Raw genomic sequence first — 5,000 nt, forward strand, 5'->3', positions numbered from 1 at the left:
ATATTAAAACTACACATTAAATTTCCGTTTAGGAAATTACATAAGGTATTCTAGTATAGAATTAACCTTAGATTTAATATCTTGGGAGGTTACAGCAATTGACTGAACAGGAAATACAAGTATTTATCTTTAATTCTTTCTTTTATAGCTTTTCTATATAAGCTAAATGTTTCAATATAAGTGAAAAGCCTTCACTTGATACTCATGGATTTTTCTTCTCTTTACAGGAGGACCATCCGAAGTGCGGGAGTGTGTTCTGTAATGTCCGCAGTAAGAACTTCTGTGGACATCAACATTGCAGGAGGCACGCAGCATGCGCAGCCTCCAGAGGTGATCTCCGGTATTGGGACCCTTAGGTTTGTACAGTATGTTCTAACCTGATTACCGAGGCTTTTTACGACCCCAAGTCGACGGAGTCAAGGGATGCTGCCGGGGAAAAGTTATGATCCTGGGGGAGGGGTTTTCAGAAAAACACCTCAGGCCCCTACCTTCCAAAGGAGAAGATGAGGGCCTACCTTTTCCCTAAAGCATCAGCCGATGCAGTCATTCCTCAGCCTTAGGTGGAGATACCAACTGCCCAGAATCCGGTAGATTCTGAAGTCTCTGCCGCCCTTCAAGACATCCAATTGGACGAAAGGATGTCGGATGTGTTGGATTCTACAGAGAAGGACCTTCTAGGAGAAGGTCAAGGAGGAGGAGCTGTACCAGGCTCCTCAAGTAGAAGAGGAAGAAATCGACGAGGTGTCGGTTACATCGGTTCCGGACCCAGAACCTGTTCCCTCTACATCGTCTGCTATCCCAGATGACCTGGGAAGGACTCTTTCTTCTATTGTTGAGATGATCCAACAAATTCAGAAGAAGAATGATGAGAAGGAGGTTGCAATGAAACTGGAGATACGTAGACTTGCAGCATCACGTGGGCCCCAGAAGCGACTCAACGTGAAGGATCTTCCTTTGTGCTCGGATACCAATCCTTGGAGGTATGCCGAACACATGCCAATGACAATCGGGAAGATCGTCATATCTGAAAAGTTGGGAGCAATTCCCCTGGAAGAGGTGGAATTTTGGCCCAACAAAGATTCCTTCCCGGATTGTTATGTCCGCCTTAGGAAGGAGCCAGCCTCAAAGGAGGAGACTGAGCCGAAGGAGGTCATAGTTTTGACCATAATAAAGCTCAGGCGTTACTATCGAGCTCGATGAAAGAGGGGCTTCACGAACTCAAAGGTGCCAGCCTTGAGTAAGAAGCTTCCCTCCTTTGTGGCCTCTCCTACCAGAGCCTTTGCCTTCATGGAAGAGGGATATAAGGCAGCCTTAAAGGCGGTGGAAGCAGGGAAACCATGCCCCTCCTTGGAGGAGTGCAAGCCGTTATCTCTGAACTTGCCTTTGGACCAAGGAGACTGGAAGGACGTACACCTTACCTTCTCATTCGGGAAGCTGGAAGCTGATATTGCTGAACGTCAGTTTGGTGAGGAACTCCCTAAACTGTTGGAGGTTCTCTTGCGCAGAGGGCAAGAGACGAAGGAAAGACTTGCGGCATCGATGTCGTTGCAAACGACATTAGAAACGATGGCAAGTGACCCCAAGATCCAGGACATGTTCATGGTAGTGGCCAAAACCCATCTGGCCACAGTTACGAAGGATCTCTATAGCTTTATTAAAGCTAGGAGAGCCTGTAGAGAGTTCGTGCTCGCCTCGGCTGCGGTGAGGCACAAACCGAGGAAACTAATCTCCTCTTGTATCTGGGGTAAAGACCTACTTCCCAACGATGTGGTTAAAGAGGTAGTAGACAAGGCCGCCACAGAGAATAGGAACCTTCTCAAAAAGTCGGGCTTAGATCTTAAGAGGAAGTCTTCTCAGGATGAGGGTCCCCAACCCAAGAGTAAGACAAAAAGGCCTAGGCCATCTTCTCGGCCAGCTATACCTTACCGACAGCAACAACAGCAACAACTTCCTGTGACCGCGGTGCCTCAGATAATGGCACAACCTCCAACCACGTACCAGCTAGTACCTCAACAAGTGGCGACTCAGTTGCCAGTTTTTAACCCAGCCTTCGAAAGGCAGATTTCTTCCTTTTGTTCGAAGGCTAGAGGAACAGCCAGAGATTCTTCTAGACGCCCTTCAAGAGGAAGGGGATCCAGGGGAGGACGCGGTCAAGGAGGCAAGGCCTCAGGTCCACAACAGCAGAAGTGAGATGCTTCCAGTAGGAGGGAGGCTACAGCTATTTAGGGATCGTTGGACCTTCGATCCCTGGGCCCACAGCCTAATAAAGAATGGACTAGGTTGGAGTTGGAGCAGTCCTCCACCTCAATTTCCACAATTCTCCCAACACTCAACCCCCGTTCTGGAAAGTTAAGTCCATCAAATTCCAAGGGAGGCTGTTTTGTGTTCCAAAGAAGGACTCAGAAAAACTCAATCATTCTAGACTTGTCGCCACTCAACAAGTTCATAGTGAACTATAAGCTCAGAATGCTCACACTTCAACCCATAAGGACCCTACTGCCAAAAAGGGCATATACTGTCTCTAGAGACTTGTCCGACGCTTATTGGCATGTTCCAATTAATCGTCACCTCTCCTCCTACCTAGGCCTCAAGTTACATAGAAAACTTTACGCCTTCAGAGCCATGCCTTTCGGGCTAAACATAGCCTCAAGGATTTTCATGAAGCTCGCAAACGCAGCCGTCCATCAATTACGCCTAAAGGGGGTCCAAGTAGTAGCCTACTTGGACGACTGGCTGGTGTGGCCAGCATCCAGGACAGAATGCATGCAAGCTTCTAAGATAGTGATCCAGTTCCTGGAACATCTAGGATTCAAGATCAACATCAAAAAGTCTCAACTTTCTCCAACTCAAAAATTTCAGTGGTTGGGAATCCACTGGAATTTGGAGTCACATCGACTTTCCATTCCTGGGAAGAAGAGGAAAGAGATAGCACGATCTGTCAAGAGACTGCTGAAATCCAAACGGATATCAAGACGCGAACAGGAGAGAGTGCTGGGCTCTCTACAGTTTGCTTCAATTACAGATCCAGTGCTAAGAGCACAGTTAAAGGATGCAACAGGAGTCTGGAGGAAATACACATCAAACGCGCGAAGAGATCCAATAAGACCTCTACCGACTCGACTGCGAACGCTTCTCAAGCCGTGGTCCAATGCCAAGCAACTGAAGAAATCAATACTTCTTCAACCTCCTCCCCAGTCAGTAACTATCCACACAGACGCTTCAAAGGCAGGCTGGGGAGGTCACTCTCATCAGAAGAGAGTCCAAGGAGCTGGTCCAATCTTTTCAAGTCATTTCACATCAACTTTTTAGAAGTCATGGCAGTACTTCTGACTTTAAAGAAAGTATCTCCTCGCCACTCGACCCACATAAGACTGGTTCTAGACAGCAAGGTGATAGTGAGATGCCTGAATCGACAAGGGTCGAGGTCACCTCAAATCAACCAAGTGATGTTGGCCATTTTTCGTTTGGCAGAAAGGAAGAAATGGCACCTGTCAGCAGTTCACATTCAAGGGTTCCGCTATGTGACAGCGGACGCTCTATCCAGGTTTACACCAACAGAGTCAGAATGGTCCCTAGACGCAGGATCGTTCTCCATCTCGAGTTAAGTCCCGGAGCTGCAGATAGACCTCTTTGCGATGAAAGACAACAAGAAAATAGATCGTTATGTGTCCCCATATGAGGATCCGCTAGCGGAGGCTGTGGACGCTATGTCCCTAGACTGGAACAGATGGTCCAGTATTTATCTGTTCCCTCCGCACAACCTCCTTTTGAAGGTCCTTGACAAACTGAGATCCTTCAAAGGGAAGGCGGCAATAATGGCCCACAAGTGGCCAAATAGCGTGTGGTTCCCTCTGGCATTGTAACTACGACTAAAATTTGTACCGCTACCGGATCCATCCCTGTCTAAGCGAGTACAGAAGTTGACTGTCTTCGCTTCATCACAGAAAACCAGGAACCTACTTCTCCTGATTTTCTCTCCTTAGTGAGGAGGAAAGGGTGAGCAGCAGACACAATACTATTGTTAACTGAATCTATTTCCAGACCCAACGTTTCTTACCAAGAACAAGCTACCCACCATCAGGTGGGGTCCCTAGAGAATCTATCCTCTGAAGGAAGATGTATCTCTATGTCCAGTGGGATGCCTAAAGGTCTATCTTCATAGAACTTCAGACTTTATGGGAGGACAGCTGTTCAGAGGAGAAACCTCGGGCTGAAAGTTATCTATAACTAAGGGCGAAACTCACCTGTGTTATTCGCAAATCGGGTCCTGACAGTACACCCGCTAGTCATGATCCGAGAGGAGTTGCTTCTTCCAAAAATTTCCTTACTTATATGGACCTTGAACATCTTTGTTCGTACACCGGCTGGTGGTCATCCAAGGTGTTCTTTATGCACTATGCGAAGCAAGTGGAGCAACTCAAGTAGTCTGTGGTATCAGCAGGTAGAATCCTTTAACCTTCTGTTTTAAATCTGCGAGGAACAGTGTAATTAATTTGGGACGATTAATTAAGAGGGTGGGTGTGTAGTCACTGTATGTACTACACACTGAGCGATAGGCCACGAAAGTGTACTGACGTTGGTGAACTATAGCATAATACGGACACTTGTGCCAAGCGTTTCTTACGCTAGTGTAATTAAACAGTATACAGACAGTAGCATTATTATTAATTCAATTGAAATGGCAAATCTGTTTCATGGTAGATGAAAATATTTTCTGTTGACTGTTTTCTTTGTGCTTTAATGGATATAATCCACTTTTTATAAATTTTATAAAGGTAGATCTGATATGCACGTTCATTAAATTTTAATAAACTAGTTCATAGTGAACCGTACGTTTTATTCACCCACACTCATTTTTATTAGAAATGTACTGAGCATTAAGATTAAAATATGGATATTTTTATCATGGTATGTCTTTTAAGATTGTTCCCTGATTTAAGCAAAAGTCCACTGTCTTTAACCCTTCTTTAGGAAGGGTTGACGTGGTACCCTAACGGGAT

The sequence above is a fragment of the Palaemon carinicauda genome, chromosome 3, assembly GCF_036898095.1.
Source record: "Palaemon carinicauda isolate YSFRI2023 chromosome 3, ASM3689809v2, whole genome shotgun sequence".
Taxonomy (NCBI): domain Eukaryota; kingdom Metazoa; phylum Arthropoda; class Malacostraca; order Decapoda; family Palaemonidae; genus Palaemon; species Palaemon carinicauda.